At 49.4% G+C, this 27,815-nt stretch overlaps 1 long non-coding RNA gene across 2 annotated transcripts; it reads left to right on the forward strand.

Moving 5' to 3' along the window:
* Positions 1-737: 737 nt before the first annotated feature.
* On the forward strand, positions 738-27,548 carry LOC116660024. 2 transcript variants are annotated; one of them, XR_004315377.1, is made up of 3 exons: positions 738-1,377; positions 18,860-19,080; positions 27,429-27,548. It is a non-coding gene; the product is annotated as an uncharacterized LOC116660024 (long non-coding RNA). The 2 variants fall into 2 exon arrangements; XR_004315376.1 differs by lacking the exon at positions 27,429-27,548 and adding an exon at positions 23,411-23,577.
* The last annotated feature ends 267 nt before the right edge of the window (positions 27,549-27,815 follow it).

Here is a 27,815-nt window from a genome sequence, read left to right on the forward strand (position 1 = left end):
AGTGTTTGTGGGGATGTGAGAAAGCTTACAGAGGGATTTGCTTTTATTCCTCAAGGTCCATCTTGACATCTGGGGAAAATGCTGGTTCCTCTGCTCACCCAAGACACGGAGACTGTGTCCTCGACTTCTTGAGTTTGAGGAGCTCTAGAATAATGAGAAAATTCTAGGATCCGATTGGAGTGGAGAGAGGGACTTGTCCTCCTGACGATTGGAAAGGGCAGTGCCCAGTAAGACAGCACCTCTGAGAATAGTGCCCGCCGATGTCCTGTCTTGTCTCCACGTCTTCCTCACCATGCCGGAGCCTTTCTGGGCAATTTCTCAGGGCTCTCCTGCAATCTTACACCTCAACCGATGGCAGGGGTGGGGGTGGTCTCTGCCTCTGTTTTTTCTTGCGTACCAGAGCGGGCCATGCTGTGGCCTCAATTCTCAGACCTTAATACCATCTTATATAGAAAACGTGGTAAAAGGAGAAGAGGTTATTCTTTCTGCAGAGATGAAGGCTGCAACCAATCCAAAGTATTACTCTCTCCGAGCCCTCCTTCACCTGCTAAACCTGAAACTGACTCTCAGGGTGGTTTTATAAACCTCAAATAGACATCTTTCCAGTTCTACATTCTGCTCTGAACTGTTTTCAAATATATATCCTGGTCCTGAACAAAACTCAGACCAGAGTAACCTCACGCTCATTTCAACCTTCGTTACTATTCACTTTGAGCCTCTGATACAGAGAAATGGAAGACCCTCCTTGGACTCTCTTTACTGTTTTAGCACCAATCTCTCCCTTACTCACCTGAAAAACGCCAAGGGTCTGGAGCAAACTCTGCAGAGCCAAGATTTACCGCATCGACCCGTGCAAAGCCTCTGGGAGGCGCTGGGTCTCCCTGGTCCCCACGCCAACAAAAGGCAGCATTCCTGGGCTGCCTGCAGGGACTCGTGGCTCCTGGCCAGCTCTGCCCCTCTAGGACTGGCTGTCTTTTTCCCCCTACACCCTGGAAATGAATGTCTGGAGTTCTCCATTCTGTCTCCTTCATCAGTTGACCAGAGCCTGGCTGTAGGAGGCTCGTTTCTCTGTTGTGTACCCTCCAGGGCACTCTTGAGGACACATCAGTCCAGAGTCTTCTCTTTCTAGGGACCCCGAGCCAGCTGGCTGCCCCTCCTCCCTCCAGCCCTGGGGTCCGTTGGCCGTGGTCCCCAGAGCGCGAGTTGCAGCCAAGCCTCTGCTCCCCCTCAGGTTGCTCCCCAGCTCTTTCCCTTTCCTCTGAGCTTTGTTCTTTCTCTCTTCCATCCAGGCAGGGTTCCTGATCTTCTCCAGACAGTGAGAGCCATCCTGAGCCCCAGTGATCTGGGAAGAAAGGAGAAGGGAAAGTGGCTTAAGAGGTGAGGAAAGCACGCGGCAGACGGTGATGGAGGGCGTACTTAGAGCTGGGCTGGCTGTGTTTGTTGGATGAGGCTGGACCACGGGAAACAGTGCACAGTGCTCAAGGATTAGCAGAGACAAACCCCAGCAAACACTGGGGAATGTGCAGATCTTGCCCTGGTCACTTCCAGGTAAATTATTAAAGTATTGAAATTTCCCTCTAAAGAAGAATTAATGGGGAATAGTCTGCAGAAAATCAAGCCTCTGTGAATTTTTGAGTTACCTTCATCTCTTTCGGTTTTCGAAAGGAGGGGTAAGGGATGTGGGGACCTCCTGCCCTGACCTTAATTCTTCCTCCCAGGCTCAACACTGCAGTGTGGGAGCCTGGGGAGAAATAAAAGGAAGAGGATGTGAGGCACAGTCAGATAAACGCCTCGATTATTAGGAAAGGAGGTTAAGGGGTGGGGAGGGAATCTGAAAATAAGCTAAGAGATTCCATGATGTGTGAAAACCCAACCAATAACCAGGACAGACAGCAACGAAGAGGAAGAGAAGAGGCATCAAAGGCACAGTGGAACCGCTAGAAAGCCTGCTAATGAGCTCAGGTTTTACAAGCACACATACAAAAGATGGAAGGAAGAGCACGTGACCTGGCCCGCCCGTATGAAACAGGTCAGAGGGGCTGAGATCACAGTGAGCTGTGCGTCGTGAAATGCGTCAAACAACACAGCGCACTCTTTGGAGCAAAGGACGAAGCTGCCGCTTAGGGGAGGCTGTGTGATGGCTAAAGAACGCAGGCGCTTCCTGTTTGAAGAGCCAAAAGGACTTTGGAGACCAGCTTGTCTGCTAGACTCTCTTCCCGCACTTTCTCTTGCCTTTTCTTATTTACAAACAGAAGCCCTCTCCCACCCCTTCCTCCTCTCTTGGCTTGTAATGATGATCCAGTCACAGAATGAATTTCCCAACCTCCTTCGCAGCAGAGAGGGGACCATGTGGCTTGTCATGGGCCAGAGGGATGTGAACAGAAAGAGGTCTGACGTTGTTAAGGGTCATCTCCTTAAAGAGCGAAGCCCCCGCCCTTCTTTCTCTCCTGTCTGCCTCCTTGGATCCAAAGGCAGAAGCGCGTGTGACCGCAGGAGAGGTGATCTGCTCGCCCAGCTCCTGGATGAGCCCTTGATCAGAGCGGCCTTAACTGCTCTGAGCTGCTTAAGTTTGGATTTTATGAGAAGGAGGTACACACTTCTCTCTTATTTAAGTCATTGTGTTTTGGGTGTTTTGGTTACAGCAGCTTAGCCCAATAAGCCTCAATGAACACACAGTTTCATCATTTCGCTTTGCAGGAGAGGAGGAGACCCAGCAAGTTCAAGTGCTTTAGGAAGGTCAAAGGGCTGATAAACCAGTGGTGAAGCAGGACCAGAGCCCAGGTCTCTGTTGTTGGTAGAATGTTCCTCTTCCTACACCACCTCCCTGCCTCTGACTCAGCACAGAACTGGTCGGTTACCTCCTGGTTAGCATAGCTTTCCCACGAAAGAGAATAATCTTCAACTTGGAAGTCGAGCAAAGGTTGACTAGAAGGAAATGAAGCCCAAGGTAGGGAAAACAGAGTTTCACTTTAGATCAGCTCAAGACTCCAAACGGTTGGGTGTTTGATGAGGTCAGTCATAGGGTTCAGAAAACACAGCCCTTCCTGAGAGCTACAGCCTCTGGGAAATTCTTTCTTCATCTACAAGCCATTGGCATATTTTTTATACAGAACCAGGTCATTTGAACAGACTGTATGGTGGCTGATGGAGCCATTATGCAGCTCAGGGCGAGACCTTCCCACCATGGCCAAGCTGGAGCTCAAAGCCCCCCTTCCGTGTGGTCCAGAGGAAGCCCCTCTTCTCAAAGCATCTTCTTTGTCCCTGCCTGTGCCACAGCACCAGAATCCACTCCTAGAGACGATTTCTTCAAACCCTTTTCTGTCTTCCAGAACCTTCTCCTTTCTTAAGGCTTTTCATTTGTGCATGCAGAGAACAATTGTTGAGAGCCGATCCAGCAGGGTAGGCCCCAAAATAAACTTCACCCACTGCCAGCCTGCCTAGCCCAACCCTATGGAAGGCACTCTGATTTTTGCCAGCCCTGATGGTAACACGAACAGACCAAGCAGGGCCAGACTTGTGACAGCAATGACCAGCCACCTAAACTGGTCCCTGCCCCTCCCCGGGGGCCTTGACTCACAAACCCAGTCATTCATCTTCTACGGTTCCTACATTCCAAACTCTGAATCACCACCAGCTTAGTCACTGTGTTAGGGCTCTCCAGAGAAGCAGAACTGGTGGGAAGTGTACATACAGTTGTCCGTTGAACAGCACGAGGGTTAGAGGTGCTTACCCTCCGCATAGTTGAAAATCCATGTATAACTTTACAGCCAGTCCTCCATATCCGCTGTTCTGTATCTGTGGATTCAACCAACCGCAGATCATGTAGTACTGTATTTACTATCAAAAAAAAAAAAAATGTGTAAGTGGAATTGTGCAATTCAAACCTGCGTAGTTCAAGGGTCAACTGTGTATAGGAAGAGACTTATTACAAGAAATTGGCCTTCATGTCCCCAAATCTGCCGGATGGAGACCCAAGAGAGCCCACAGTCCAGTTCCAGTCTGAGTCCAAAAGCCTGAGAACCAGGAGAGCCAATGGCGTAGTTCCAGAGCCACTGGGTTAATTCCAGAGCCAATGATGTAGTTCTAGCAAAGTCTGGCAGGCTCAAGACTCAGGAAGCATTTGAGTTCCAGTTCAAGTCTAAAGGCAGGAAAAAAGCCCATGTCCCAGTTTCAAAGCATTCAGGCAGAAGGACTTTTACTCAGGGAGGGTCAGCAACTTTGTTCTACTCCGACCTTCCATGGGTGGGGTGAGGCCCTCCCCTATCAGGGAGGCAGTCTGCTTTACTCCGACGACCAAGTGAGATGTGAACCTCATCCAACAGCAGTGGCACCCACTCAGAAACACCCAGAATAATGTTGGACCAAACATCTAGGCACTCGATGACCCAGTCAAGTTGCTATAAAATTAACTGTCGCAGTCACCAGGGGATTGGTGTTCTGTTGGGAGGTAGGAGTGAGTGGGATGGAGGTGGGGGTGGGGATAAGGGCAGAAAAGTAAATTGTTTCTGAGTGTGACAGCCAAAGTTTATGCAAAGTACGTGTGAGCATTTCAAGTCAAGACTCTTGGAGAAGCAGAACCCTGGATTTTCAAACACTTGCAAATTGAGCTCCATATTACTCTCTGACTCTTTGACCCAGCACACACAGTCTCTCTCTCTCTCTCTCTCTCTCTCTCTCTCTCTCTCTCTCTCTCTCTCTCTAGCTCTCCCACACCTCCCTCACCTGTAGATTCATGAGAATATGGTTGTTGTCTAAAGTCACTGAGTTTTGGAGCAGTTTGTGATGCTGTGTTTTTGTGGCAATAGGTAGCATTTACAATTTAAATAATAAACAAATTATAACTGTGATACTTGTCGTGAAGGAGGGAATGGGGGAACTATGAAACAGATAAGAGAAGAATTGACCTCATCTGGAGGATCGAGGAAGCTTTCTCTGAGGAAGGGACACTGAAGCGGAGACCCAGAGCTTGAGTAGGAACCAAGTGAACAAAGTGATGTTGGGCTGAACGGAGAGACATTCCAGGCAGAGGGAATGTAAAGACCCGAGGCTGGAAATGCATAGCACCTTTGGAGACCTGAAGGAAGGCACTGTGGCTAAAGCTGGGGGAGGGTGTGGGTGGGGAAGAGGTAGGTGTCATGAAGATGAAGACTATGAAGATGAAGACGATGAGGATGAAGATGATGAAAATGATGAAGATGACAAAGATGAAGCTGAAGGTGATGAAGGTGATGAAGATGAAGAGCTTGGCAGGGGCTCCACCATGAAATGCTTGGGAACCATGTTAAGCATTTTCTTCTTTTTCTGGCTAGTAATAATTGGGACTTGTAAGGAATTTTAAAACAGGAAGCAGTATGATCAGACTTGCATTTCTGCAGCAATTCTCAGCCTGGTGGGAAGAATGGATGTAAGGAGGACGAGAGTGGTGTTGGGCTGTCTTAGCAGTCCCAGGGAGAGATGATGGTGACTTTGATGGCAGTCTAGTGCTGGAGATGGAGAGCAATACTGAGGAGACATTTGGGAATGAGATGACATGTAGGCTGGGGAAGTGGCAGTGGCAAAAGCATTCCCCAGGATTCTGGACCCGAACCACTGGTTAGTTGGTGGTCCCATCGCTGGTATGGAGAAAACTGGAGGAAGGGTATATCTGGGAGAAAGTTAGGAGTTCTTGGGCAAGTGATAGCCTCTGAGTTTCAGATTTTTGTCTGTGAAATGGGAATGATACCTCTACTTTAGGGTTGCTGAGATCAAATGACATCGTGTGTGTGAAGCAGCTTTGGGAATCAGAATGCTGGGTTCAAAGGAGGGCCTTGCTATGGCAGTAGAGCTAGAAAGGGTGGATGGGAGAAACAAAAGGTTGATGAGCTGAAGGGGCAAAAGGACAGGCTGACCTTGAACCAAATCCATTTAGTCTTTTTGGGAAAAACCAATGAAGGAAAAAGAGCCAAACCTTGAGTCCTCATCCAGATGTTCTGAGCCCCAGGGGGCCCTGCCCTTTGTAATTTCTTCAGGCTGGGAGCAGAGAACAGGTCCCACTGCTGATGACTACCATTAGGACACACTGTCTCCGTTGGTCCCAGTCGGGGCAAGTCTTCTGTGCACCATGGAAAAATCCTTGAGGTTAGAGCCTGCTGGTGCAAATCTGGAGATGGAGGAGGCATGGGAGCTGAGGGGCTGATGAAATCCTGCTGTTTAGAATTACACAACTTTGACCTGCTTCACATGTGACGGTCTCGGCTGCCTGCTGTGCTCCACAAATCACACGTTCTTGTGAGGCCAATCTGGGATGATTTTTATTTGTTGAAAAACATTCATTGACCTATCCTTGCATATACAGCCCAATGTCAGCAAATGAAATTACTGCCCATGCAGTTGCTGAGGCTAAAAACATCAGAGTCCTGAATTTCCCACTCCTTTGTCCTCCCACCTCCCATCCATCGTTAAGAACGATCAACTTTACCTCCAAGATGTACCCTCAGTGCCCCATTCTCCTCACACCCACTGCCATGACTCAAATATTTTCATCTGCAGACACTGCCCCACATCCAATCCCCAAATAGCAGCTCGTGTTACTTTTTTTAAGTATTAAAAATTCCGCTTCACTCATGTGCTTCAAAGTCCCCATTGGTTTCCCCACCAAATTTAAGATAAAATCCAAACTCCTCATTATGGTCCATGAGGACCTGTGTGATCGATCCCATGTCCACCTCTCTGACCTCAGCTCACATCACAGGATGATGCTGAAAATGTTCACTCTCTGGTTCTGTACATCTCTTCAATTAGAGTGGACAACTGGCCACTCAGAATAGACATGAGCCAAAAAGACAAGCACATGGGTCCTCGTGCCGCTGGCCGAGTGTCAGGCGGGCTCATGTCGTGAGTTACAGCCATGTCTGCCTCTGGTTCCTCAAACTAAGACGGTTATTGCTTTTGAGTTTTCCATAAGCTGTCCCCTGCGCCTGGTACCCTCACCCTCCAGCCTCTCATGAGGCTTAAACCTCTTTGTCCCTTGAGCCTCAGCCCCCAATTTAGAAGGCTTTCAAGGGCCCTCCATCTACAGTGCTCCCCACCGCTTGACCAGTCTTCTCCTCACTGAATCTTGTGATAACTTACCTGGTTGTCTTGCTTTTACCTGTCACTCTCCAGTAGCTCGAAAGCTGGAGGAGAGAGGGTGTTTGGACCATGGGTGTATCTCAGGGCCTAGAACAGTGCCTGGCACAGAGTGGATCCTCAACCAACGTGGCTTGTATGGCAAGCGAGGTGGGGGGCACTTCCGAGGAGTGGGGCAGTGTGCTTGGCCCCGGCCTGGACTGGCAGGAGTTGCTTCCAGTTGTGTAGAGTGGAGAGCAGGGTGGACTGTGTGCAGAGGCCCCCTCAGTCTGAACTCAGGGTGATAGAAGCAGGTGATAATGCCAGCTCAGCAGCCTTGTTAAAGTAAGGACAGCTGACCCGGGTCTGTAGGCAGGAGAGCATGAAAAGTAGCTGCTTTTAAGCACTACTTACAATTGCCAAGACATGGAAGCAATCTAAATGTCCATCAACAGATGAATGGGTAAAGAAAATGTGAGGTATATATACAATGGAATACTATTCAGCCATAAAAAAGAATGAAATAATGCCATTTGCAGCAACATGGATTGACGTAGAGATTATCATACTAAGTGAAGTATGTCAGACAGAGAAAGACAAATATTATATGATATCACATATATGTGGAATATTTTTTTAAAAGATACAAATGAACTTATTTACAAACCAGAAATAAACTCACAGACATGGAAGAACAAACTGTGGTTACCAAAAGGGAAATGGGTGGGAGAGAGAAAAATTAGGAGTTTGGGATTAACAGATACACACTACTATACATAAAGTAGACAAACAACAAGGGCTTACTGTATAGCACAGGGAACTATATTCATTATCTTGTAACAACCTATAATGGAAAAAGGGTTTGAAAAAATATATATGTATGTATAACTGAATCACTTTGCTATACATCCGAAACTAACACAAGATTGAAATCAACTATACTTCAATACAAAAAAAAATTTGTTTTAGAAGACCTGCTTAATTTATATTCTTTTCACCGCAGGGCCTATGAGGATAGGTGGTCAGCGAGCTCACTTGGAAACATGAATCCCATCCTCCCACCAAAGTGTTCTTTTGAGCTTTGCCCTGAAAAGTTTCTGGTACCCATTCCAGTGTTGGGGGACAGAAGGTCTCCCCACACCAACACCAATTCTCCAACACCAGCTGGGTGTCCTATGAGTCAACTCGCTTCTGACACTGTCCGCCCTGAGATACCGTCAGATCCCACAGGTTGAGGGGCTGAGACCGCCCTCTTCCTTAGACTCCAAGTGCGAGTCCATGTTGTCACCTGTGCTTCTAACTGACGGGTTATAGATCAGAGGTTCTCACATCCTCCTCCCTGGGCTCCATTAATTTGCTGGAGCAGCTCACAGGAATCAGAGAAACGGTTTGCTCTCTAGATTACTTATTTATTATAAAAGGCTGTAACTCAAGAACAGCCCGATGGAAGAGACGCAGAGGGCTGGGCATGAGGAAGGGACACAGAGCTCCCATGCCCTCCCTAAGTGCCACTCTCCCCGCATCATGACGTGTTCACCAACCTGGCAGCTCTCCAAGCTCACTCCTGTAGGTTTTCACGGAGGCCTCCTTGCATCAGCACGATTGATTAAATCATTGACCATTGGTAATTGATTCAACCTCCAGCACCTCCAGCCTTCCCAGAGGTCAGGGGTGGGACTGGAAGTTCCAACCCTCCCATCACGTGGTTGGTTCCCCTGGCAACCAGCCCCCGTCCTAAAGGGACCTAAGAGCTTTCCAATAGTCGCCTCATTAACATAACAAAGACACCTTTAAGATTCATCACTCAGGAAATGCCAAGGGTTTTAGGAGTTCTGTGCCAGAACCAGGACAAAGACCAAACGCATCCTTCTTATTATAAATCACAATATCACAGCCTCGGAAGAGGATTTTTAGACACAAAGTCACCTAATCATATTGATTCTTTTAACAGCCCCCTAGATGGCGACCCAGTCTTTACTCTCCTTCCTTCCAGTCTGTCTCATACATGGATTGCAGACGCTCTTCCAATGACAACGGCTTTCATCAAGTCCCCAGTCAGCTTGCAAGTGCCAGTTGCCGTGAGCTCCGGTCCAGACCTCGCATCCTGGTACCGCTGTCCCAGCCCCCCTGGGCTTGGGGTCAGGCGCCCTGACTTAGCATCACGGCTCACCCCTGTACCCCTGTGGGGCCCTGGGCCAGCCATGTCGCCCCTAGGAAGCTCCCTCTCCTTACCTGCCAGGAGAGCAGGGATGCCCCAGTCACCTACTCTGCGCTCAGAGCTCTTCCGCTTAAAACCCCCCAGCAGCGCCCCCTGCGGAGAGAAGGAGAAGTAGCACAGTCCGCTCCGAGCTTGCGAGTGGGAGTTGGAGCGGACCTCCTGATCCTGAGCAAAAGTTCGTGTTCCATGAATCTGAATGATTGACACGTGCCCTTTCTATTTCCTCTAGTTCTTTATTTTTTTAAAAGAATTTTTAAATAACTTTATTGTGGTATAATTTCTGTACAGAAACTGCATGTATTCCAGATGTACAATTTGATGAATTTTTATAAATGTATGCACCCATGAAACCACCACCATCATCAAGATAGCTAACATTTCCATCACTCCCCGAGAGGTGCAAATCTCGAACTCCCAGTTTATCCTTTCCCACCCCATTTCCCCCCTGGTAACCATAAATTTGTTCTCTATGTCTATTCATTTGTGTGTTTTGTGTAGATTCCACATGTGAGTAATGTATTATTTTTCTTTCTCTTTCTGGCTTATTTCATTTAGAATGATGAACTCCAGATCCATCCATGTTGCAGCAAATGGCATTATTTTATTCTTTTTTATGGCTGAGTAGTATTCCATTGTGTAAATATACCATAGCTTCTTTATCCAGTCCTCTGTCCATGGACATTTCTCTAGTTCTTTTTCACCTAGTTCTGAGAAGCGTAAGCACTCACCTGCCAGAGTGGTCTGGCTGCTCTCGTGGTCCTGCAAACAGAGGCAGAATTGCTGGGAGGACCCTCTTGAAAGGGCCAGGGTGCCCCCGACAGACCTGAGGAAGGGCTGAGTGTGCCCCAAAGTGTGGGGGATGGGGAGGAGGGGGCTCCTGGGGATTTGTGGAGCTCTGAAGATGGCATGAAATAAATGAAGAAGGAACTGAATCTTTGGAAAACAGCTAAGGAGTGCAGAGGGAGTTCCAAATAGCTTCAAAAAACAAGTGAAAACAGCATTAAATTCAGAATCAGACAGCTTTGGTGCCCGCCTCGGTTCTTTCTGAAAGGGGATATTCATAGCGCTGCCCCAGAGCTTGCTCCATTCTTTCCTGGTTCCTGCTGGAGTGTCTGAGGGGGCCCATGGGTCCCCCAGAAGTGCCAAAGTCTGATGGATGGATAGGGTGCGGATGGGGGGGGGGTGGCTGGTTACACAGGACCAGCCTGTGAGGGAGGAGCATCCGGACCTCTCAGAGCTCCTCAGCAGCACGCCCCGTCCCTCCACAAATATTATTTTTGAGCAGGAAGGCTTTTGGCAAGCCCCATCTCCAGCTCAAGTTCTGTATTAAATCCCAATAAGGAGCATAGTTGAAAACAGCCCCCTGGGGTTGGCCGTGTGTCTCAGGAGGCACGTGCAGATTTCTGAAGATTGACTCCTACTTGGGGCCAGTCGTGGTTGACATTGTGAAGTGGCGATGCTCATGCCAGGAGAGCCCCGCTCCCTGGCCCCGCCCCTCATCCCTCTCCCTGCCTCCTCCCCCATCTCCCCTCGCCTCCCTCCTTTCCTCTCTCCCTCCCCCCATACTGTCCTCCCATTCATATCCATCAGTAAAGAATCTGAAGCTTGATCTCACTCAGGTGTAAGTGACTGATGATAGTTGATTGACTCCATGAGATTTGACTTGACTGTGGTCCAGACCTTTTAGCTAAAGAAATGAAAGCACACCAGGCAGTGTTTTAATCAGACTCTGATCCTCAGGACCTGCTGTCTCTTGGTCACATGGTCACAGTCCTTAGGTCTAGAAGGGGGTTAGTGATTATTTGGTCTAGGGGTCCCAAAGCAAGAGTCACTTGGGGGACCCAAGAGTCTGCATTGTCACCATGTCCCTCGGTCATTTGAAACAGGCGGTCCAAGAACCAGGCTTGGAGAAACATACTGATCTGGTCCCGCATTTGATGGGTGAGGGGCAAGCATGGAAGAGGCGCTCCCCAGGCTCCCCTCTGCCTCGCTCAGCACCAGCACAGGTCCCAGAGTGGGTCGCAGTAGCTGCCTCAGCCGAACTGCCAGCACCTGCCACTCGGTGATTCATGAGGGCATCAAATCTTTGAAGCTATTTAAAAGAAAAATGGCCAGAGGGAAGCCAACAGCACAGCCGCCTGCCAGGCAGCCTGCGGAGGGCAGACCCTGGTCCGGCCGGTGGGGCTGCAGAAGGGGCCAGATGCCCTCCCGGCACCGCGGGGCTCTGCACACCTGACGGTCTGCCCCTCTGGGGCCCCTGCCCACCACCCACCCAGATCTAGAACGTGCCTTTCAATAGCCAGGCTTCTCCGCACAGCCCCCAGCTCCTTTCCAGGGGTCTTGACCTTGTCTAGTTCAGCAAGAGTTTTCTTCCCAGCCGGGTACCACATGTACCCCTAAGCCTCCACATCCACATCCAGGTCTAGAAGGCAATTCTTTCTTAAGCCAGAGAGAGAGTAAACACTGAGAAACGGACACAGCCTCCCACATTTTCATAAAATAGCAACCAGCCAAAGGTGGCATTAACCTGTTACTTGAATGCAAGGGCCCAGTCTTTTCTTGGCTTCAAAATAGCTCCGTCCTCTGCACGCCTGCATGAGCACTTCCTATAGGAAGATGGTCCACGGAGAGGGGGTCCTGGGTTCCCACTGTGAGGGGGAAGCTGTTCTGGGCGGTAAGTTACTGTTGTTTCTCCTCGAGACCTGCACGATGTTAGCAGATCAGGGACTCCCTCTCCTTCGTCTTCCTCACCCTGTCCTGCCTTCTCTGTAGTTTTGTGCCTTCCTCTTCGAGTGGAAAGGCCATGATTCTGCAGACAAATGATCTGAGTGAACCGCTCCCTCATCACATGCAAAAGTTTTCTCATTGAATTTCCCAACATCTATTTTGGGAGAAGTGACATTATCTCCATCCTCCAGATGAGGAGACGAAGGCTCGGAACAGTCCATCAGCACGCCCAAGGGCAGCCGGCTGGCAGGCAGGAGAGGGCGGAATCTGAGCCCAAGTCCGTGAACTGCACTGCTTCTCTCCTTCCTAGGAGACCGCAGCGCTGCAGCAGGTCCCTAAGAATAAAACGTCTGCCTCACGGTTCCCTTATTTGGGGAAGAGAATGGTGGCCAGCCCATTCCTCCTTTGCAGGTCCGTGAGGCTGTTTAGGTGGTTAACCAAGGAGAGAAAAACAGGCAAGTGCAACCAAAACAAGCCAAGGGATAAGCAGGGAGGGGCCAGAGAATCTATTTTTGGGCACATAGTAGGTGCTCAGTGAACAGCACTCAGTGGCCGGATGGGCGAACCTCTAAAGCAAATATGATCAAAGTTTCTGAAGCTGATGACAGGAAGAGACAGCAGAGAGATTTTCCAGAGTACCCAATTTAGGGACACTCCTGGAAGAAGTACAAATTAGGATAAACAAAAGAAAGTACTGCCGTTCTGAAGGTAGTAAATTTAGAGAGGAAAGTGAATTTGTGTGTGATGACTCCATAAAAAATGACCAGGGGCAACATCTCCTGCCTCGGAGGCCAAGGTCAAGTAGAAGAACCAGACCCTCCCCCAAACCTCCCCCCTGCCCCAGGGCTGAGCGTGCGTCCTAAATCCAGTGTTAACTCTAGAAATTTCCCATCTCCTCCTTCAGGGCTTTGGCACATTCTTGCTCTGTGTTCTGGTTTTAGGGAGAAACCAGCTTGATAAACTACAGGAAACCTGTCTGAATTTTACATCCGATTTATAGAGTTCTAACTCAGGAATCCATGGGGAAGACTGCTAAATGGGCCATGTAATCTACTTGGAAACAACATGTCCTGGCTTTTGTGTGTGTGTGTGTGTGTGTGTGCCCGTGCCTTCCTTCTCAGGGTTTCTGTGTTTGTAGTGGGGGATGGGATGCAGGGTGCAAATTCAGTGACTTGCTTATGTGTGACCAATACATTAGTTTTCTTCTAGTCCAACTGGCCAGGAAGAAGGACCTTCCTTCTGAGGCCTGGTGGCTACGGTTTCCTGTAAGTTTCTTCAGCCTCTGGCTCCTCGCCTAGGACCTTGGGTCTGGCCCCCAAAGCAGGGCAGGTCTCAGTGACACCCTGACTCGGACCCCACACCCTCTTAGGAAGAACTGCAACCTTGCAGGGACTGCCCGACGAGCTTTCAGATGCCCTGAAAGTCAGATCCACTGTAGGGCACGCTGGGGTTCCTCTGGGCACACACCTATCCCTCCAGGCTCTCAGGCAATCCTGGTTAATTTCCTCCTCTGGCTCTGTGGCAAGAGCTGGCAGGTTGGGGCAGCCTCTTTGCCCATTTGGAGAGCAGATTTTCCTGGCCTTTTTGCTGAATCTGGACTCCACTGCCTGAGCTTCCTTATTTTGCTAAGTTTGGGGCAAACGATTTGAAGCACATCCCCGCCACACACACACGCCACCGTCCACTTTCTGCTGCCCGATGTGGCCTCCATCCACTTCTTTCAGCCTTTCTGCACCCCATCTTCAAGGATCGGCATTCCCTGTTGGACCCACCAGAAGACGGTTCTTCTCCCCTCCCGAGCCCCATAGCACGAGCATCCTCGGACTTGGATTTGACACGTGTTATATCTTGGCAGCTGGGAGCCCAGCAATGAACGGATGGCAGTCTGAAATCGAGTAATTTCATAACATTCATGAATGTTTAGTACGGGAACTTTGCCCAAGGTGTGGGAAGAGTATAGGAAAGACACGGCATGAATGTGCTGAACCCCAGGCTGGCATCCGGGGCTGCCTTCCCCACCCCTAAGCCGGAAGGAGCAAGGGTGGGACAGGATCAGGACCAGCCTGGCAAGACCCTTGCTGGAGGGAAGCAGCCAGTTTGCTGTGACTCCTTGGGAGGGACACATGAGAGTCAGTGTCATGGTCTTCCTGTGTTCCCTCCTCCTCATCCTGCCCGTTGGTGAACCCAACAGGAGGCCAGAGGATGTGAGCCTCCTGTCCGAGTTCAGATGGTTCCATCTCGGGCTTCGAGCAGGGTGGAGAAAAAGGGAAGTTGGATCTGGAAGCGAAAATAGGAGACAGGCGTCTGTGCAGGTATGAGACCACGGATACCATGCCTCACGGCCACCAGGACCTTTCCTACTGAACGGGACTGGCTTCTCAATCTCGCCCCATACCCCATATTGTCAAGGTCCTGTGAGCATTTAGCTCACCTCCTCCCTAGCGAGGATGTCCTGTAGGTCAGGGACTGGGCCCTGGGCACCAATTTGTCCTCCGAGGCTTGACTTGGCAGGACCTACACTCTGATGGGCTCTGTTGGTTGACGCAAACACAGTCTGAGGCCAGAAGAGTCCTGGGTGGTTTCAGACAGAAATCTTGCTGATGTGAACCCTGAGCTGGTCCCTGATTGTGACCCTGAACAGAGGTCAGTTTTGTGGGTCTGTTTCCCTTGATGCTAAAATAAAGAGATTTGTTTAGATCAGGGGTTAGTAAGTTATGGTCTAGGGCCAGGTCCACCCCTCGCCCCGTTTTTGTAAATAAAGTTTGCCTGGGGCACAGCCACGCTCCATTTTTTTACGCATTGTCTACGGCTGCTTTCACACTGCAGGGCGGAGTCCAGTAGTTCCAACAGAGATCACGCTGTCCTCGAACCTAATACGTTTACTCCCTGGCCCTTTACAGAAAGGTTCGCCAAGCTCTGGTTCGATGAATTCCAAGCCCGTCTGGTTGTAGGGACGGGTCTGTGATGAGGCATCGGGCCTGGGAAGGCCTTGGATCTCACACGCCCACACAGTGGTGGGGAGTCTGTGGTTGCCCCCTGACCTGCCGCGGAGGTTGCTTGCAGCCGGTCTCCACATCCCCCGAGCCCTGCTGGGGATAGCCAGCGGGCAGGTGGGAGGACTGCTTGCCCATCAGCCTAGGGAGTGAGCACAACTGAGGAGGGATGGGAGCGAGGATGGATGCCTACCCAACCTGAGGTGTCTCCAGTGATGGTGGGAAACTGCTCCTCAGCCCACCTTTAGGGCTCCCTTCCCTCTGCTTCTCAGCGCCCACCCCCCGTCCTGTCCCCACGCCCTGCTTGCTCTCTGATCCCTGTCCCAGGCTGCTTTGGGGGAAACACAGGTGAAGACACGCTAGGTAGTTAATACACTCATGTTGCTCTCATCAACAGTCACGTGACTTGCGTTACTGACCATATTCTGCTGCAAACAACAATGTTGGAAATTCTAGCTAATTAAAAAGGAAAAACAAAAACAAGAACTTGCAACCAAGGTCATGGCGTATGGCTCTAGCAGATGGGTGGGGGTGGAGGGGAGCTGAATTCCATGAACTTGGAAACCCTGTGGACTTGAGTTCCCTTATCTGCAAAATTAGAGGTTCAGATTGCATGGCTCGTCCAGCTATCTACATCCCCAAATGCTGTGAAATTGGAGCCAGGGTTGTCTTGCTAATCTTACGGCAGTGAGGAAAAGCAGACATTTACACAGTCTTCACTGCCAAGGTGTTTTTGTGACAATAGTGTTTTTTGTCTTTCCTAATGTGACGGTGGGGGGTGGGAAAGTAGTCTATAGTGAGGAAAGACCAAAACTCAGAATTAACTACCTTTACCTTTCTCTTGGGCAAACACTCCTGTTTCCCCAGTGTCACCCATTCCCTTCCCACTCCTGATCTCGCCTCTCCATCCTTGTTGGACTCATTTTAGAAACTCACGGTCAGCAAGTAGCTGAAAAATAATGGGTTGATCCCTATGTGCTTTGGCTTTTGAAAGCAGAAAAACCTAGCAAAGTCTGCCCAGGAAGATTAAAACAACTTAGTAACCTGGAATGTGATGCCTGTCTTTGTAAATTGTACCCCCTCTGTTACCAAAACTCAGGTCCGGCTGCTCACTGCTTGGAACCCAATACTTGAGAGGCAAGTATTGGTAGAAAGGAAAGGTTGCTTTATTCCAGAGGCCGGCAATATGGTGGGGGAGAGGGTGGACTCATGTTCAGAGGCCAGCTTCCCCCTGCTGATAAGTAGGCAAGAATTTCTTTTTTTTTTTTTAATTAAAAAAACATTTTTTTTGGAGCAGGGAGGTAATTAGGTTCATCTATTTATTTATTACTTTTAGTGGAAGGACAGGGGATTGAACCTGGGACCTCGTGCATGCTAGGCATGCACTCTACCACTGAGCTATCCCCTCCCCAGGTGGCAAGAAGGTCTAAAGGAGAGCTTTGGAGGGGTTACGGGGTGGGGGGGCTACATGCGGGGCAGCATACTCAACTCTGACAGTCATCCTGAAATTAGTCATGCGGTGGTCTGATCAGTGTCATCTTGATTGTTTTAAGTACAGTTAAACTTCAGTTCCAGGGTCGATTTTTTTTTTTTCTCCCATTTCTTTGAGGCCCTGTTCTCGGAATTGTGGCAGCTTCTGTCATGGCTACAGTCTGGTTGTCGTGTAGTTAACTTCTTCCACCTGGTGGGGGTTTCAGTATTTGCAAAACAGCTCAAAGGATGTGGTTCAGAATATTATCTACAGCCCTGAGGAAGAACTAAAGGTCCTCGACTTTGATGACTAAACTATTTTTATTTTGTTTTGCTTGACTCTTTCCCTTTGTGTCTGCATTTTTTTTTATTTCTCTGATTGAACTTATTCTTTGACTAAAGTTTATCTACAGACAAGAGGCAGGCGGAGGACATGGTGGGGGGCCTGTCCTGAGAAGACCCCATAGGGTCCTGCTCCATTTCACCCTTCACCCCAAAACTCAAGGGTTTGAAGGAAACTTTGATTCATAATAAAATCGTAATAAATATGATTTGGTCATAACAAGCAATAAATATCATAGTCGTAATAAACACAAAATGCAAGTATCTATTAAGCACCTGCTGTGTGCTGGACCCTGTGTTAAGAACGGGGAATATCTGGTGAGAAGAGACTGTTTATGGGGCAGGGGTCATTGAGTAAAGAATCTCTCCAATAACCAGAGCATCGGGCACCCATTAGGGGATGGAGGAGGGAGAGTTCAGTGTGTGGGAGCCTGAGGACAGAAAGGTGGGTAGAGGAACTGGGGACCAAGGTGGTCCAGGCACCGAGGCCAAGGGGAGAGTGTAGGGGGCCGGGCTGGAGACTCGGAGGTGAAGGAGCAATCATTCATTCACTCAGCAAACACGCAAATAATCCCTCCCAGGTCTGGGCGCTATTCCACGCTCTGTAGCTATGGTGGTAAGTGAGACAAAGGGCTTGACCCCTAGAGCCTTACATCCTAGCCAGGAAGACAGATCATGAGCAGGCAAATGAATAAATGTGTAATAGAATTCCGGCAGGGGTTGAGTGCTAGGAGGGAAAAGAAAGCCTGGAAAGGGCTAATTTCAGAGAGTGAGGTCGGGGTCTTTTGGATCCCATGAAATACCTCAACACGGACCAAGAGCAGTGCTGGCCCCGCAGTCTCCGTAGTAAGCCAGGAGGAGCAGAGAGCAAAAACCCCTTCCTTATTCCGGCCAGCAGAGGCGATCGGGGCAGAGCACGACTCCAGTCTTCCAATTTAAAAGATTTATTTTCAGTCCTAGCAAAGTAGAAGCATGGGGGGAGGGGGGGAAACCCCAAGCAAGCAGGTTATAGATACAGATTTTAAAGAGAGAGAGAAGATGCGCGTGGAGGCCTTGGCTTGGCGGACGGGGGGTGGGGGGAGGTCTTCAGCCCTCTCTCAGCTGGGGCCCAGTGGGCCCTAAAAGGGAGGGGAGTGGCTGTGGCTGAGGCCCTGGGCAAGCTGACGATGGCCCTGCAGCGGGTCCTGAGAGGCTGCTTGGAAGGGGTGTGGGCCTCTGGGGCGTCCAAAGTGGGCAGTTCCGGGCCCTGGAGGGAAGGGAAGGTCACAGGGCCTTCCCTACTACCTTGATGTTAAGTGGTGTGTCCGGGTGCCCAGCCCACCCCAGCCTGCACCCCGAGGGTATCAACTTTGAGGCTGGGCTGCCCCTGTTGACAGGAGTCTGGTGTTTGGGAAAGCGTTCCTTGAGCCTTAAGAGGGAGTATCTGACCCCTGCGGCTCCTGAAGATTCCAGGAGTCCAGTTCCTGTGAAAGGATGTGCTCATGAGTCTGTGTGTGTGAGTATGTGTGTGTGTGTGTGTGTGCACATCCCATGCACGCGTGTTCATCTGTTTAACACGCATCTGTGCGGGCGCTGGAGGAGGGCGGTACCCGCTGCCTTTCCCAGGAAGCTAACAGTATGCAGTGGGGTGAAGGGGGCACCAACGGTCATGATTTAGGGTAAGTTTAAGATGCCGAGGAAGACACCGCACTCAGTTTGGTAGGTCGGGGATCAGGGAAGGGCTTCTGGCATAAAGTGACCAGGTGACATCTGACACAAAGGACAGGGGTGTGTGTGTGTGCGTGTGTGTGTAAAACAGAGAGCGCTCTCAAATTTAGGATGTCTTGGGGATTATGTGAACTCAAAATAAAACTCAGTTTACAGGCGAGCCCCGTGTGCTCCCTCTTTTTATGGGATGGCGGGTATGCAGGTCACAGACACTATAATGATCACATGGTTTCTCAGTTAAAATGTTTCTTTCTTTGACTTTGTTAGTAAGCTGTTTCCAGTTGTGTTCCTTTGTGCTTCCTATTTCTCACCATAGGAGGCCCCGTGGGGTGCGCTGTTACAGCCCTAGACGTGTAACACAAGGGGCTCCTGGACCCACAGCCAAGGTTGGATGTGACAGCTACTCACTCCAGATGACGAGCCTCGGGGCTGGTGTCATGGCCGAAGCCCCGGACACACGTGTTTGAAATCAAGATTATCCAGCATCATCCAGTTCGTTATGCCTCGGGGAGAAATTGGCAAAAACAAATGTTCTGGGTAAGTACTTTTTTCTGATCTGTTTGCTGAGAGTTTGCTGGAAAGTCCTGTGAGTCCAAAGGGCTTTAGGAAGAAAACACTTGGGAAAATGTGGCTTCGGGGGCAGAGGGTCCTCTGGGCGGGCGCCTTGTCCCCTTCGTGTCCACCGTGACCTTCATCGGGAAGACAAATGGCTCTCCTGCTCAAATCAGGAAAGAGGCGTGGGACGGGGGCAGGTGGGGGTGGAGAGAAACGATGCAGTCAGTCGGGAACACCCTGTGAAGGGGAGTGTCAGTGATCTGGCCAGACTTCTCATGCTTTCCGGAGTCTCTGAGTTGCAAGTCATGAAGGTTCTCTGCCAAGCCCCTGCTTACCTGCTCCAGGGCCGGCCCTCAGTCCCAGAGGGGCTGTCTCCTCCCGTGCCGGGAAATCAACACGTCCCGGCAGGTGGGGCAGGACACAGCCTGGAGCGCGGCCCCCAGGTCCCCTCTACGCGTGGGCAGCTGGGGGAGAAAGCTGCCCTCCCAGACGCCATCGTCCTGGTGACCCGTGAAACCGTGGTGCCACCTGATGGCCGAGACAGGGAATGAACTCCGAGCTCTTGGAGGGACAGGCCTGGACGGTCCCAGGGGCTTCTGCTCCAGGGTGCTTGGGATTTGGCGGCTTTGACCTCGGGATTTCCCACAGCTCTGAACAAGTCATCTCTAAATGTGCCGGCTGCAGGGAGGGAGCCCACGGGCTGCAGAAAATATTCGAGCCGGAGGACCCGCTTTGTGCTGGGTTCAGTAGTGTTGTGGGATCAGGGAGTGTGTGTGTTACTGACTCCAGATTTGCCCTGCTCACCACATGACAGGCCAATAAATCGGAAGATGAGGTGTTGGGGAAGGGAATAATGACTTTATTTGGAAAGCCAGCAGATCGAGAAGATGGGGGACTCATGTTCTGAAGAACCATCTTCTCCTGAGTCATAATTCAGGCTCCTTTTATACTAAAAAGAGGAGGGGGTGTGGTTGGCTGTTGCAAACTTCGTAGTGTCAGAATCCTTTGTTCTTGCAGCCGTCCACGTAAGGTCAGGTCACGATGGTCTTGTAAACCTCCAATAAGACAAATGTGATTCTCTGTTCTGCAACTTTTTATCTTTATATGAATGGAAAGCGTTACACCCTTAAAGGTCAGAGCCTTGAGAGTGGGCTCTCCTGTCCATTTCAGGCTCTAGGCGACATTCTTTTACAAAAGGTGCAGAACCAGCATGACTGAGCCCAGGAAACAGAGCACAGGGTCAGAGCCAAAGGAACAGAGCTAATATGGAGTCAGATTTGTTCTTTTCTATTTCATGTGTGTGTGTGTGTGTGTGTGTGTAAGGGGAGTCATCAGAGACGAGGCTATAACTCTTGGCCTCAGTGCGTCTACACTCCACTGAGGTGACCAGATTAACCCACAGAAAAAGGACATCCGGACGACGTAGTTGAATGTGGGTGGCGGTGCACCTGCTGCAGCCCGGACGTGCATCCCAGGAGAGGGGAGGCCAAGCCCGGTGGCACACAGAGGGGCGGTGAGCCCGGGGCAGGGCTGCAGCGCGAAGAGGAGTTGGGATGTGCAGGAGGTGTGAAGCATCCCCCTAGAAAAGTCAGCAGCAGTGGGCAGAGGGTGTAGCTCAGGGGTAGAGCGCACGCCTAGCCCTCATGAGGTCCTGGGTTCAATCCTCAGTCCCTCCATCTAAATAAAAAAATAAGTAAATAAAATGTAATTATCACCCTCCCTCCCCCCTAAAAAGCCAGCGATGGTTGATGAACTCCGCCCTGGGCCTGGTGGTCTTGCTCTTTCAAATGTGTTTTCCTCCTGGCCTCCCAAACCGTCCCATGATGCCTTTGAAGGAGGTACGCGGGGAGGCGACAGATCCCCGTGGCCCTGTGTGCCAGCTCGGGTCTCGAGTTGGGGGCGCAGACAAGGTTTGCACAGATGGGAGTGAGGTGGGGGTGGGTGGGGAGAAGGGCTTCTAGGCCAGCAGCGCTCCGCGCTTTGTGGTGGGGCGTCCGTGCCACGGGTGGTCGGGGGTGGGGCGACAGGTGGGGGGGGGTGGATCTCCAGACCTTCCTCCCTAACGTGGGGTGAAAAATTCACTGAGGTTTTGTGCAGATTCAGGGTGATGGGTGATACATGGAAAAGCCAAAAATGCATGAGTGTAACAGGATGTTATGACTGAGCTTTTGACCCAGATGTGAGTCTCAGACGCCCAGTGGACTGTGAGAATCCATCAACCCGGGGGAAGTGTCAAAACAGCTATTCAAGCACCCACTCCCTGATTTCTTAGCTCCTCCCTCCACCATGGGAATATAAAAAAGGTCCCCAGCATGAGAGCGGGGAGAGGCATTTGTGAGCGGATTTGTGCGAGCCCAGAGCTCTGGGGCTGGAATAGACCTGAGAGGTCATCCTGTCCTCGCCCCATCTGACAGCCCAGGAGACTGAGGCCGGGCACTGCAGGCCTGCTTGTCTCCAAGCCACATCTGTTGCCACTCTTGGGAGATCTCCAGTGCATCCAAGGTGAAGGAACCTCCGTCTGCAGCCAGGAGGTGGACCCTGGGGCATTCAGTCTTTCCAAGGAGACCATGGGATTTTATATTCTCTTACTGACCCACATCTCTAGTGAAAATCCAGGAGTCAGGGGCTCCTAGTGGGTCTGGGAAGAAAGAGGAAGATTGTTTTTGTTTTGATCTCCTTAGAGCTATTGATGGGAGAGATAAAAAGTGAGGAGAGGGGTGTGGAAAGGCAACTTGACAGGCTCCCCTCAATACAAAGGACTCAAAAAACCCTCCCCAGTTCCCCCTCCTCCAGTCCCTGTGCCTGACAAGCACTGGAGCGTAATGAGACTTAACGTGGCTGGGGCTGCTCTCCAAATGCCGCCTGCCTCCCTCGGCGTCTCTCTGGCTGCCTGGGTACCACCTTTACTCTTGCTCTGTGTTAAGGATCCATTTTTAGGGAGATTTTAATGGCCAATTTCGAAGGACTGTCTCTTTGTGGGCAGCGTGGCTGGGATCAAGTTTAAACCACCTGCTTTTCAATTTTAAAGAGAAAGGAAGACGGGGTACATCTGAAATATGCAATTTCTAGCCAGCCAAGCCTTGACTCGCCCAGAGCGAGGAGGCAAAAGGACCTGCTCCTGCAGGAGGCCCAGCTGTGGGCCTCAGCCAGAGAAGAGACAGCCCCTGTTTGAGACCCAGTCCAGCTTGGTCTTCGAGTTTCAGAGCCCGGTGTCTCTGGAGTGCTGTTTCCTGTCTGTGATGTAAGCTTCAAGCTCTTGGTGTGTATTTTGCACTCTGAAATAAACAGAGCACCTGGATTTAATCAGTCAGACGGGAACAGAGTCGGGCTCCCAGTCCCCTGGAAGTGCCCCTCGCCAGGTAAGGGCCGTGAGGTAGTGAGTCCTGGACCATTTGGTTCCCTGTGGACTGGTGACGACTAAGCACTTGGAGCCGACTCTGGCCCCAGGGTCTCTTGGGGGCACTCCTGGACTGATCTCTGGGACCTTGCATGACCTTGGAGGGCAGGGGCCAAGGGACCTGTAGCACCTGGCACGCAAACCGCTGGCTTGAAGTTTCAGTCCGTCAGGGGAGCCCATTTCATCCACCACGTTGGACCTTCCACCTAAAAAACATTCTGGCACTTTTGCTGGATTTTAAAAATGTTTCAGGAAGAACTTGTTTTCTTCCGAAAGAAAATCTTTGCTTTTGGACGCCTGCTTCTGGGTTAAAGTCCTGTAGGAGGGTGGCAGGCTCCGTTCTAACCCTGGACCACCTCCCCCCACCCCACCCCCGACTCCTCCGCGGGGGCACCCGGTCCTGGCTCTGCTCGCATGCGCCGTGCTGCAGACACGGCTTTCAGAAGGGGGAGGCCAGTCCCCCCAGGGGCCCCACGGTGAACTTCATCTCTTCCTGTGATAAGATGCTGAACCAAAGGCTTGTACGAGCATCTGGAAGGGGGAGCAGGGGTGAGTAGATGCTGATGGATTTGGTACAGATGGGGCGTCCTCCTGTTCCGGAACCAGCCTTACGGAACCCTGGTGGGTCCTCGGTGCCTGGAGTGGTACCCTTGGGCTCTTTTACCACGGCCCTCTCTGCATCTCCTTGTCGGCAGGATGGAGAAACGAGGGCAGATCAGGAGGAAACCGTGCCTTGACCCACTGATGGGCCAGTGGACCCTGGAGGGGCCGTGACCATTGGCCCCAGGCCTGATGTATTGTTGTCCTTGGCACCATCCCCTCCCGACATTTGATTAGTTATTTTGGAACAACCATCATTTTCCTTTTCTTCTCAGTTCGATAAAGCGAATCTATGATTTTGATTTTCTTTCTCAGGTAATTTTCCGAGGTTGGACCGAGAGCTGCAGGGAAAGCACACGTTTCCCCACCCCCGGCTTTCCCCCTCTGCGTCCTTGTCCCCTCCTTGTGTTGGTTTTCTGTCAGGTCGAAACTCAATATGAAAACATCCAACAATCTTTACTTTTATTTTTATTTTTTTATTTTTTATTTTTATTAAAGTGTAGTTGGTTTACAATGTTGTTTTAATTTCTGGTGTACAGCATAGTGATTCAGTTCTACATATATATATATTCCTTTTCATATCCTTTTTCATTAGAGGCTGTTACAGAGTATTGAATATAGTTCCCTGTGCTCTATAGTAGGACCCTGCTGTTTCTCTATTTTATATGTAGTAGTGTGTATCTACAAATCCCGAACTCCCAAATTACCCCTCCACCTTCTCCTTTCCCCTGGTAACCATAAGTTTGTTTTCTGTGTCTGTGAGTCTGTCTGCAACTCTGATTTTTTTTTTTAATGCAAAGATCTAGGGAAATTATTTTAAAAGTTGAATTCTAAATGTTTGAAACATACCTCATAGTTCATAATGGATAATGGTAAAAAAATGCCGATTTGGGGATTATTTCTGTCCATGTGATCATATATCAATAGAAATAGAAAACATTCAAATACCAAAAAAAAAAAAAAAAAAAAAATCCCCCAAACCCCCAAACCTTACAAAATCCAGACAAACAAAAAGCTATCAGTGCAGTTTATCCTGTTAACTCTGTGCCCAAAACAGAACTGTCACTTCCCGGTGACAATTGCTCTAAACCAGAAGGATGCTGTGACTCTCCAAAAATCATCAACTGAAGTTATTCCTACCTTCAAAATGCTTATCAAATCCTGGGTTTCTGGTATCTCTTGGAATACATGTAGACAAAACCTGAACTGATTTCATTTATTAAAACCGATCAGATAGCAGGAGGAAAAGAAAGCACGTTCTCTTAGGGGAGAAGGAATCCGGTTTCTGTGCTTGAAGCAAGTGAGAAAGTTGTCCTTCCTCACCTCCTGTGATCAAACACACTTATGCTGAAATGGGGTTCCATAAAACTGGAATTAGGAAGAACTAATGGAGCACAAAGGAAATAAAAAATAAAAGGACATGTACATAAAGTTATAGCACTGGGAGGGGTGAGGCTGTCTGTTCCCATTTGTAACAGACAAAGGTCACAGTCCAGGAAACCTATGGCTGAAATTTACGATCCCACAGGGGCTAGGATGTGTGCCGTGGAGGGGAGGCCCTCTGAGAACATAAATGCCTTTGCGTTTTCTAAACAGAGAGCTGTCAGGATCCTCCTATAGGGTCTGCTGGGTGGTGTTCTGACCCTTCCCGGGAACCGCCAGGCCAGCCGGGCCAGGGTGACCGTGTCGTTAGGTGATGGGCTGCCCAGGTACAGAAAAGGTGGTCCAGCTCCCTAGGCAAAATCATCCTGACAAATCCATCAAAACCACAGTTTAAAGGAACTCTTCCCTTATTTGTTCTAAACATAACACAGGCACCTGAATTCAAACAACCATATTACAGTCAGGCCCCTCTGGGCAGCTTTATGCTTACTAAACTTCTGAGAACTCAAAGGGTTGTTGAGTGACTAAAGAAAAGTTTCATTTCAAACTGAGATCAAGACCTCAGGACGGGGACCCTTCTGACAAGTGACTAAGCAGTGCAAACGTATACACATACCTTTCTTTTAGATCATGAATCACAGGCAGTAATTATATGTTTATTTTGTATCTATTCATCCTTACCTGTTTCACTTCAACTGTAAGGTCCACTATGCAGGGGCGGTGGCTGCGTGTTCACAGGGAACAGAATGCCTGGCACGTAGTAGGTGCTCAAGGAACGTAAGTAGAGTTGAAAGGGCTGGAACTGATGGGCAGCTCAGAAATCCGCTAGCCTGTCTCCTGAACCCGGTCTTTTCATCTCAGGCCCTGAGATGAAAACTCCGCATCTTCTGCATCACTGTGGGAGCAGCGCTAGAGCCAAAACACGGACCCGTTAGAGCAGAGGTTACTGGCTCACAGCAAGGAAAGACATTCTGACAGAGCCCTCTGTCAATGCAGTGGACTTCCTCATGAGGAATGTTCTCTGAAGACAGAACTCAGCTGTGAAGAGGAGATTCAGCTTGTAGACGGGGGTAGACCTGAAGCTGCAGGTTTGTCCCCAGGGTTCAAGCAGAGGCTGACTCCCATCATCCAGGGATGCTGTCGGAGAGACTGGCGCTTTGGGTGGGCAGTTGGACTGGGTAGCTTCTGGGATGCTTCCAATTCTAATAGTCTGTGAGCTGCCCACAGTCCTGCCTCACCTGAAGACTCTGTAGGGTTTTAGCAGGAGAAGTTACAAAAAAAAAAAAAAAAAAAGAAAGAAAGATCTGGACTCTAGATTGTCCGGACCGAGTTAAGACAGGTTGTCTTTGCTGTGTTAGTTTTCTGTTGCTGCTATATCAAACTATGACAAGCGTTAGTGGCCGGAGATGACACAGATGTGTCGTCAGACGGTTCTCTGGAGCAGAGTTTCCCTGGGCTCAAAGCAAGGTGTCTGAGGGCTGCATCCTTTTCTGAAGTTTCCAGGAGAGATTCAATCTCCCTGGCGTTCCAGCTTCTGGAGGCCAGCCATGGTACTTGGCCTTTGGTCCCTTCCTCCATTTACATAGACAGCAATGTCACAACTGTCTGACCCCCTGCGGTCATATCTCCTTCTCTGATGATGGCTGGGGAAGGTTCTCTGCATTTAAGGATTTGCGTGTGACTACATGGGGCCAACAGATGGGCCCGAAAGTCTCCTCCATCCCAAGATCTTTGACCTTATTCTCATCTGCAGAGTCCCTTTTGCCACGTGAGAGCGACATTGTCACAGGGATAGTCCCGGGATGAGGACTTGGGTACACGGGGGGCTGTGATTCTGTTACCACACCTACCAAGCCCAACCTGGTGGTAGTCTGGGCTTTCTTGGGCATTGAGAGGGGGGAACTATATTTCATCAGTTAAAAGCCAACATTTTGCAAACCAGTTACTAAGATAATTTAGTTTGAGAGGTGTTTAAATCATCAATGTGTTGATTTTTACTTACTCTTCTTTCAAATGGAAATTACGTCCAAATCCTAGTGGACCTTGCTATAATCATAATGGTTATAAATACAGATTAAAATAAGATTAGTGGTTATAGAAAATGCCCAATACTGACCCAAAAAATGCCCCATACAGGCAGATAATATAAATACTTCAGGACATAATAATTGCAATCAAGAGTTGACTGTATTATGTGTCTCATTTTCCTTTGCATATATTTATTTTGTATGTGTTTATGTTTTACTCTGACCACTGTTAGAAGTTGTCCACAAGTGAAAACCTGTATTACTTGATATGAAATTTTTAAGAATGTAATTTTGAGATGATGCATTTCCCTATGGTTACGTTGGGTATCATAAACATTTATATTTAGTTTATTATTATCGTAGTTCAAATTTTTTAACTTTTTGTAACTGATGATCAAAGAGTGGTGAACATATAAAGTGATATTCTAAACTTAAAAGGAAAAAAAAGAGTGGGAACTGAATCAGCATTGTAGAAAATGAAATGCATTAGACTTTCAAAGAAAGTTCTAATTTTTAAATCCTTGTGAATCTTTCAAAATCCAGTTGTATATTCTGCACTCATCAAGATGACAAAGATTTTTTTTTAAAAACATTATTGCCTGTAGAAGTGATTTGCATTCATGATGTACCATGACATCATCCAAGGCAGGCCTGGTAGAACCCGGCCTCTGCCTGGAAGGTTCAGACTTGCCTTTCGTCATTGCCAAGGGATGCGCTGGTCCTGAGAGGCTGAGTCACGGTAGGGAATTAATTAGCTAATTAATGAAATTGGACTTCAACAGAGAGCATCCAGTTAATTAAAACCCTCCGTTTGTGGCATGCCACCACACGTGGCCTTGTAGGGCTCCTCTCTTACTTCAAGTTTCATTAATTTTCCTCTCTCGTTCCTCCTCCCCGTTCCCATTCCCTCTGCCCTTTTGCAGCAAGTCTGATGTGTTCGATATACATGCTTGGCTACGTACGCGTGTATCCTCAGGAGCGCACCCCCAAGAGAGGGCTTTCCAACTTGCCGCCGTATGCATTCCTGATGTCACAAGGGGCTGAGGCTCTGACTGCCAGATGGTGGCCCAGGATGGTTGTCCCAGTTCTCACGCCCACCAGAGCACAAGAGCATCATCTGACTTCCCACTCCTACTCTGATGAGTTAAGGGGGTGCCTTGTTTTCATTTGTGTTTCTGTTTTTAATGGAAGTATAGTCGATTTACCATGTTGTGTTAGTTTCTGGTGTACAGCTTAGTGATTCAGACATAAACACACACACACATATATATATATATATATTCCTTTTCATATTCTTTTCCATTATAAGT

This window comes from Camelus ferus, chromosome 26 (assembly GCF_009834535.1).
Source record: "Camelus ferus isolate YT-003-E chromosome 26, BCGSAC_Cfer_1.0, whole genome shotgun sequence".
Taxonomy (NCBI): Eukaryota; Metazoa; Chordata; class Mammalia; order Artiodactyla; family Camelidae; genus Camelus; species Camelus ferus.